The sequence below is a fragment of the Saimiri boliviensis genome, chromosome 4, assembly GCF_048565385.1.
Source record: "Saimiri boliviensis isolate mSaiBol1 chromosome 4, mSaiBol1.pri, whole genome shotgun sequence".
NCBI classification, from domain to species: Eukaryota; Metazoa; Chordata; class Mammalia; order Primates; family Cebidae; genus Saimiri; species Saimiri boliviensis.
Window position 1 is genome coordinate 19,398,736 of NC_133452.1, and position 9,540 is coordinate 19,408,275.

General features: G+C 43.0%; 1 protein-coding gene across 5 annotated transcripts in view; it reads right to left on the reverse strand.

The window, feature by feature from the left end:
• The window catches only part of PLEKHG1 (pleckstrin homology and RhoGEF domain containing G1), a 265,171-nt gene that overhangs the window by 163,816 nt on the left and 91,815 nt on the right, over window positions 1-9,540 (reverse strand). The gene's annotated exons all lie outside the window — the stretch shown is intronic.

Sequence of the window (9,540 nt, forward strand, 5' to 3'; positions counted from 1 at the left end):
GCTGAATGCTCACAATAATTCTAAAAGGCAGATATTACTATCATCCCTACTTGAGAAACACGAGGCACTGAGAGATGAAGTAATTTTCAAAGTCACACAACTAGTAAGGAGTGAAACTGGTATTTGAACCTAGACAGTCTAAGTCTGGGGCTGGAACTCTTACTCTATGCTATAATAATTTCCAGTAGCAGAGTCCTGCCTGCTGGGACAGGGACAGTCCCCACCTAACTGAACTAATGGCGGACAGAAAACAGAAAATTCTGCCATGTACATTGACAAAGGTTCTTATAAACTAGATCCGTGCTGCCTGTCTTTGAATGGATCACAGTCCAGTTAAGGATTCAAAGCCCCCCATGTAAACTCGTGGAAGCATATATAAAGATGAAGATGAGGGAAGCAATAACCATATACAAGGCCTGTACCAACTTGGCTGGGAATGACTTTTGAACTATCCTGACATAGCTTCCATTCTCTTGAAGTGCTATTTGCATCTTTTGCCATTTTGCCCCTCCTCTCGAGCTAGTCACGAGGTCCCTGCATCCTGACCTGGGCCACTCACGACTGTGCATTTCTGTCATAGCCTTGTGCAAAGAAGACACTCCATAGATGCTGCTGTCTGATTTATGAACGTAACAATATGGGCCATATACGCTTTCCCAGTGGCTGAGCACTGAGCTGGCTCCAGAAGGTGGTGATGGGTGAGGACGTGCAGAGAGTGGGTGAGAAAGCAGCCAAGTGCTGGAGAAGGAAGCCAGGCCAGAAGAAACGAAACACGTGGGGCAGTAGTCAGCCTGAACCGAGGAACTGTGCTGCAGTGTGATGCTGACTGATGCAGGACCTCAGGGTCAATCCCAGGGAACTCAGAGATTATTCCAAGGGCAATCTGAATCACTGGCTGAACATGTCAAGGGAAGAAGAAATCTACAGTGGGTTTTGTTTGCTGACACAAGAGCTTCCAAGTCTCAGAGTTAGACGATCAGAGAGAGAAGCCAAAAGTTCAGAAGCAATTTCCAGGAAGCAGAGAGGCACCCAGTAAGTCACACATAGGGTTTTTGTTTGTTTTTTAATTTTTCAAGACAGAGTCTTGCTCTGTCACCCAGGCTGGAGTACAGTGGTGCAATCTTGGCTCACTGCAACCTCCACCTCCCAGGCTCAAGCGATTCTCCTGCCTGAGCCTCCCAAGTAGCTGGGATTACAGGTGCACACCCGCCTGATTTTTGTATTTTTAGTAGAGACAGGGTTTCATTATGTTGGCTAGGCTGGTTTCAAACTCCTGACCTCAGGTGATCCACCTGCAGGAACAGGTGGAGGTCTACAGATCAAGTCAAAGCTCCTTATCTTGGCATTTAAGGCCTTCTCTGTTCTGACCTGGAACTGCAGCCATATGGACATCTCAACATTCCCCAAATGTCATTTACTTTCATATCTCTGTGCCTTCGCTCATGCTAACGCCTGCCCGTGGATGGTCTTCCCACTGTTTTCTACACACAGAAATCACCAACACACTCACTCTGACAGTATAACTAATTAATTCCAGTTTGACTTAGTAAAAACTTCATGAGTTAAAAAGAGTCTGAAAGTGTGACAAAAGCAAATATTTACTTTCTCTTGGCCCAAATTTCAGAGTTGAAAGTATCCTCAATGGTTTGGAAGGCTCCATTCAAACTCTACTTACTTGAGAAACTCTTTACTCTCCCTTAAAATTGACATTTTTTTCCCTCTGATATTCATTTAGCACTTATTCAGTTCTGCCTATTCACATTATATTTGTCGCATTTCTTTAATTTTGTTTTCTCTAGATCACAAATACTTTTTTGAGGTCAAGGACAAGCCTTAGGAAAAATTCTTTTCTTTCCAGCATGCCATTAGTTTTCCACATAGCAGCTGCTCAGTGAATATTTACTGAATCATCAGCCCCATGATCATATTATTCTAATTAAAATAAGAGGCTTTTGTCAAATGATAATTACATAGTTAATTATGAAGAAATATGGGAAAAGAGTTGTACTGTTGCTCTGAAGAGTATGAGAGTCTATTAAAGTCCATCAGAAAAGAGTGACAGATACAGTAAATTGTTTTAAAGCATTATAGTCATTGCTATTATTTATAAAATGGGGTTAATTTTGAGTTTACAAACATAAAATACTTTCAGTATATAAACACACCACACACTAAATTGCGATGTGCAATTTCTCAGCCTTCACTTTACTCATGCCTGAAGTTGCTAGGCCTTATATTGGGTGAGGTTAAAAATTCCTCACCCCGACTTCAGTTGGGATTGATAGATGCCTAACAAGGCTTCCTCAAACTGCTCTCATGCCTAACAAAGGAAACAGGCCATGTTCCAGCTGGACAGGAACCTGGATCGACCCCCGGTCTCTTGTTCCTTCAAGCCTAGCTGGACGTGAATGAGGAAAAAGGGTCTGGGTAGAAATGAGAGTGGTTCAGCCATATGCTCTCCAATGGTTCCCCAAAACTTTTCCCAGGTCCTCAGTAAAAGTTGGTGATGAACTGATTTTATCATCTGACATGTCTTCCAACATAATTGTTGAAAAAGAAAGTTGGCTGAGATTTACAACGACCTCTCCTCACAAGGTGGGTGGTTGGTTTGGGGAAGGAATGAGAACCATTCCACTGATAGAAGCAGCAGCTCTGCCCCAGCCGACATAATGATGGAAATGGTGGTTTAGAAAATCTTAAAAATTGCTCAGAGATGATTACAGGCTGTCATTAAGAAATGAGGAAGGAAGGGCTTTCTTTTCGACGACAGGGTGTACAGCTCTGCTGTCAGAATTATTATTTTATATTTAGGCCAATGGTAGTCTGTAGGCCTTTGAAATGTAAAAAGCAATAATAACTTAAGTATCTGGTTTGACTTACAAAGCATCAAGATAGATTACACAGGCCATATATAAAAACCAGGCTCTGTCCTTTACAACATCTTGTATTTCCGGTTTCTGAAGTCACTGCTGTATTGATTGAGTGCCTGCTCTGTGCAGGACACCTGCCATGGTGGATTCAGATAGTATCAGACTGTGGAGCTCTAACTGGGTTCATCATCCGGAGGAGGGGAGCCTTGGGGAGAGTAAGCAATCCACGCGCTGGGTCGCAGAACAACAGAGCCCACAGGCCATGCATGTTTCACAGGAGGCAGGGATCTGGGAGCCGAAGCAGCTTCCCAGAAGCAGGAGAAGAGAATGCCTAAAATCACACAGGCACGAAAATAACCGTGGTTCCACACGACAAACCAAATAACGTGGTTGCAAAGTGAAATTTGCACGTTTGTTCTTGATGAGATCTTTGAGAGCGTGAATGGAGGCATCACCTACAGTAAAGACATCCTGCAGTGAGTTTCACTCCTAATCCAGGGTTTCATTTAGCACCTTTCCTCTCACATCCTCCACACCTGTTGAAATAGCTGAAGCACAGGAAGGGCATGTTTTAGTGTGCTGAAGGGCAGCCTACTCACATACCAGTATGTATGCATGCTGACTTCATTTGGACAGAATCGTCCGAGAAGTAGAGCTATGCTTCAGATTTGGAGGTGAAACCATGAACCACTGAAATCCACCTTTGTGTTCCATTTCCTTATTCTAGTGAGGTGTGAAAAGGCTTCTGGAAGTAGCAGCAGCTTCTATTTCAGCTTGACTGCTGTGAGCTCCTGAGCCCAGCCCTGAGAAAGAGTAACCCTGTTTGTGGGGCCACTCTACGGTGCTGTGTGCTGCTCGGGTGATGGGTGTGCCGGGATCTCACAAATCTCCACTAAAGAACCTTCTCCTGTAACCGAATACCACCTGTGCCCCAATAACTTACGGAAAAACAAAAATTTTTTTAAATGAAAAAAAAATTCCAAAATAAAGTAAATAAAATAGCAGTTATGAGTTTAAAGGACCTGTCTCACAGTCTTACATCACACTGATGAGCAACCAAGAGACTCTCATCACCCTCAAAATAAACACCAAAAAGTCACACAGGCAGGAACTAGCTGTTGTCAGATTTCCTGAATTCACTTTGACATGGCACAGTAAAATGCTTATATTATTTAACACGTGGCCATTTTATATTTACCAATTCTATGAAGTATGAAACAATTGCAATTATAAATTTTTATTTCAAAAGAGAATATTATTCCAGAGAATAAAGAATTAAAGCTTAAAGACCACATTACTATTACTACTACCTTTTTTTTTTTTTTTTTTTTGAGACAGAATTTTGCTCTTGTCATCCAGTCTGGAGTCAATGGTACAATCTTGGCTCACTGCAACCTCCGCCTCCCAGTTTCAAGCGATTCTCCTGCCCCAGCTTCCCAAGTAGCTGGCATTACAGGCATGTGCCACCACACCAGGCTCACTTTTTGTATTTAGTAGAGATGGGGTTTCACCATTTTGGTCAGGCTGGTCTCAAATTCCTGGCCTCAAGTGATTTGCCCACATTGGCGTCCCAAAGTGCTAGGATTATAGGCATGAGCCACCAGGCCAAAATCTGTTTTCTGATACCTAAAAGTAAAACCTTAAGAATCATCCGCCTGTCTGTCTCAGGATAAATTTGTTAAGTGTCTATTCTATGCCAGGTTCTGGACTAAGTGTTAGAGACAAAAAGATTTTTTTAAAAAGATTAACATACGGCTCTTGCCTTTAAAGAACTAAGTAAAAATAAATACCTTCTTAAGAGTCTCTTCACACTTAAGTTGTATTTAAATAACTTAAATATAAAAATACCAGTAGATTGAAAAAGACTTAAAGGCTTTCATGACCAGGTTGGAAATTAAAGTGTATTAAAAGGAGAGGGAATGAAATAAAAAGGAATTAGAACAGACCAGCTCATTACTCATGAAGAGAAATGAACTTCTGATATGGATGGGTCTTGACAATACTATACTGAGTGAAATAAGTCAAATAGAAAAGGATAAATATTAGATAATTCCACTCATACAAAACATCTAGTAAATTCCCAGAGGGGAGTGGGCAAATTCATACAGATAGAAAATAGATTAGAAGTTATCAAAGACGGGACACAAGGAGATCAGAGAGTTGCTGCTTAATGGTTACAGAATTTTTGGTTGGGGTGATAAAAACTTACAAAAATAGTGCTGATGGGTGCATAACACTTTGAATATAACTAATGTCACTGAATTGTATACTTAAAATGGTTAAAAATGGCAAATTTTATGTTATATATATTTCACTGCAGTTTAAAAAGTGAATAATATTATATACCCAAAACCACTGAATTGCGCACTTTAAATGGTAAATTGCGTGGCATGTGAATGATATCTCAATACACTGGTTTTTTAAAAAAATCTCTTACATGTTAGCATAGTACTTTGTTACCTTGTAAAGCTCGGAATACTGTTACAGAAATTTGTGAAATTTCTCAGGAAAGTATGAGATAAGAGAGAAAATGTTAGATTAAATGGCCGGGCTCGGTGGCTTATGCCTGTAACCCCAAGGAGAGAAGGCCTCTTTGGAAGGCCAAGGCAGGTGGATCACCCGATGTCAGGAGTTCAAGGCCAGCCTGGACAACATAGTGAAACGCTGTCTCTACTGAAAATACAAAAATTAGCTGGGCGTGGTGGCACACACCTGTAATCCCAGCTACTCAGGAGGCTGAGGTATAAGAATCACTTGGACCCGGGAGGCGGAGGTTGCAGTGAGCCAAGATCATGCCATTGCACTCCAGCCTGGTAACAGAGTGAGACTCCATTTCAAAAAAGAAAGAAAGAAAATGTCAGATTAAGAGTCTGGGAAATGTGATTCCAGGCCTGCTTTGCCACTTCATTGGCTGTGATGCCTGAAGCTTAGTAATCAAACCTTGACTCTTTTTTCACCTGGGAAACAAAGACGCAAAATCAGGTGATTAACTTTTTAAATACTATGACTCGCACTTCTTACTGAACACCTAGATTTTACAAATAATCACTCGTCCTTTGGCAGTTTAGAACACAGAACAGCCTTATCTCTTTTGGACACCTCTTTTGGACAAATTTACTATCTTGCAATGAATACTCATCAGGCTATTTTCAACAGAGCTTCTTGGCTGGACTCTTCTTGAATATATAGCCCGAAAAGTATGGCTAGAAACCGCTGCCCAAACAAAACAGATGACAACATTGTTTTCTACACCTCTTAAAAGTAGATTAGATATAGATCAGAGCACGCCGCTGCCTAAAACAACGTCTGGCATGTATTTGCTTTCAGCACATATTTGTTGAGATGCAAGAACACTTGCGCTTACTTCCTCAGCAACTGTCGGGGTGCTGGGTCTGGTGGGAGCATGGAGGGGCAGCAGGCCAGCTCTCAGCGCCCCCGGGAGTCTTTGACTTCTGGGCTCAGACTTGCTTCCTCAGCTGGCACTGTGTCCCTCCCAGAGGTCCATCATCGGCACAACCAAAGAGCTCCCTTCTAGTAAGTACCATTAAGGAGTACAAGGTCCAGACAGAGGAGAACGAGGTCTGGTATTTCCAAAGTATTTCACTCTAATGAAAATTTGTTTCAGAAAAAGGCCATAATACCATTTGAACTAAGTTAACAAGAAAGCTACATTTTTGTTACTGGTTCTACTGTTGCCTCAAAACAATAGTTACAAAACAGAAAATAAAAATAATTACTGGGAAAACTCAGAAACTGACATACTAGTCTCCTCATCTCCCAATCCAGATGTCATAAAGTGATGTGATTTAGACTAAAATCAGCCAAAATCCAGTCAAACACAAATGCCACAGAAACAGAATTCCATCTTAAAATAAAAGCTCGGGGGTGGGGGGGGGGCGGGGAGAAAGAAGGTAGTAATCATCTTTTACTAAGTGACTACTGAAGGTACTTAAGTCTTTGATTAGGAAAGGAAAATAGGTCTCCCCAAGTAAAGTTAGCCACAGTTTATGATAACCTGAGGAAAAAAACAGATTTGGGATTTGTCAATTCCATTTGAAGGCAGAGGAGAGCTTATAAGCTCACGATCACCCCCTGTACCCTTTACAAAGAGCCACATAGTCACATCGAGATGTCAAACATACCCCGAATTGGAATTCCATCCTGGCTTGGTGGGATAAGAAGTTTTGACTCAGCCCTTCGAGGGGAGCTTCGATTCCTCCATCCTCTGACCAGAGCCCCCACCATGGTTGCTGGCAGCATGCTCCCCAGGTTGCCGTGGTCCTGCCTTGGTGGGGAGGTGGGGGTCCGGTCAGGCTGTCACCGCAGGAGAATCATGTCCTCCTTGGAGGTGCTACACCCAAGACTGACAGGTTCGGGCAGTTCCTCCTGCCCTCATCTCCCGCCCACATTCTCATCCCTCTTGCATTGTCAAACCTCCTCGGGAGGCCCAGGGAAAGAAAGCTTGGGAGGTGAGACAAGGAAAAAACAGACAACAGCAAAAATTAAAATGAAGAATAGGAATAAAGTGACTCAACAGAAGAGAATGGCCAGTATTATAGAAGGACCAGTTCCTTTATATGACGGATAATATCTGATTCTTCATTTTTTACTTAAAGTGTAATTTTTCAACATGCAAAAATAACCACATGTGGGAAGGCTGAGGCAGGCCACGTACCTACGTACCTATTTCTCTTTTCCTGGATTATTTTCCTTGCTAAATTGGAAGAGCTTTCAGGCAATTGTTTTTCCAAAGTGAATCATCTACATAAACACAATTTGTTTACAATATAAGAAATGTTATTTCTAATGTTCTGAGTGTTCACAGAATTACACTGGCACTTGAGAATGAGGAAAGTTGGTCAAGGGATTTAGTAAAATTTCCAATCAAGTAAACTCTCAAAGACTTTTTAAAAAATGAATCAGTTCCAATGACCTAATTAGCTCTCCTGTGGAGCCCGAGTAGAGTTGACTCATCCTGAGCAGCTGGTACCTGAGCTGCACTCATATGGGACACTGCTCACATGTGCCCCCTACTGGTCAGGTGCCAGGTGCACACTGGGCAGAGACCAATGACTACGTTAAAGCAGGGGGAGGAGCAAGTAGCTCTAGAAAGTTCTAGAATCCCTTGGCCAACTCTGTATGCTATATTCATTCAGCCTACGTGGATGTGGTAGAAATTGAGATTGAATTAGCTGTAGGCAGCCTAAGAGGTTTTGTTATTATGACTTGTATGGGTTACAGAGATGGAATGATCCACACCTGACTTCACTCTTTTCTCCCCTTCCCTAGTTACATCTCATTTAATTTAATAAGATCAAGATAGTTCCTTCAGGAGGTGGGCAAATTCCCCAAATTACCTAAAACTGATCACATTCAAATAAAACTACAATGTACTAAAGAAAGATTATTTTGAGGATACACACCTTACATATTCATTTTCTTGACATTTACCTTTTTATTTTGACCTTTCCAAAATTCAGAAAACCTTTGGTATCACTGTGGTCAGAGGGAAAGTCAAAGTGCAGGATGGAATTTTAAAAGGTAGAAGAGTAGGAAGATACTGGCTCTATTCTCTCTGCACCCCAACCTCAGAGCGGGATTCTTGCAGCACCATCCCAGAGGGGCAGCCCTTGATGAGAGGCATATGACCTAGGCCTCCTTGTGGGGTACCTCTCCTTTCTCACTGGAGTGGGGTTCCGCCTTACCACAGGCAGCTCCTTCTGCCACAGAGGGCTGAGCTGGGCTCTGATGGGTTTGGGGAGAGTTGCTCAGAGGCAAAGCTACCTACTCTGTAGGGGAAAGGGCACAGTGGCCTTTAATATCTCTAGTCTTGTCACACCCAGAGTCACCAAGATAGGCTGAAGTTGTCTTCTGCTGGGACCACGCCCTGTGGGAGGCGGGTGGCATCAGGGAAGAGAGCAGGGAGCCCAGTTCTCAAGTGTAGGGTTTGGTCTTGTCTTAGAAGAGGGGGTTGAGCCAGGCACAGTGGCTCACACCTGTAATCCCAGCACTTTGGGAGGCTGAGGCAGGGGGATCACGAGGTCAGGAGTTGGAGACCAGCCTGATCAACATGGTGAAACCCCATCTCTACTAAAAATACAAAAATTAGCCAGATGTGGTGGCACATGCCTGTAATCCCAGCTACTCAGGAGACGGAGGCTAGACAATTGCCTGAACCCAGGAGGTGGAGGTTGCAGTGAGCTGAGATTGTGCCACTGGGTGACAGAGTCTGGGCGACAGAGGGAAACTCCATCTCAAAAAAAAAAAAAAAAGAAGAGGGGGTTAAGGAGAGATCTGGAGGAATGGTCCAATGTCACACATCGGAGAGAGGATCAGGAGGCAGAAACGCAGCTGCGCAATCACCCAGAACCATCTCTCGGGAACTTCGTGTTCTATTGTAGGAGACAGTACAAGCTGAGAATTAGGAGGCGAGGGAGTTGAAGAGTGCCTCTATCAAGACAAGCAGAAGCCAACTTTGACCCCATCCTTAGGGTGAGGTGGCAGAGAAAATGCAGCGAGGCTGAAAGTACACACGTGTTTCCTTCATCGGACCGGCTGTGGGTGAACCACGCCTTCCCCGGAAATGCAAAGGGAAGCAGTTCAACAGTGAGCCCATGAACTCATTTCCCCTAAACCTGTCCTATTGTAAGATACACTCCACCCCCATGAA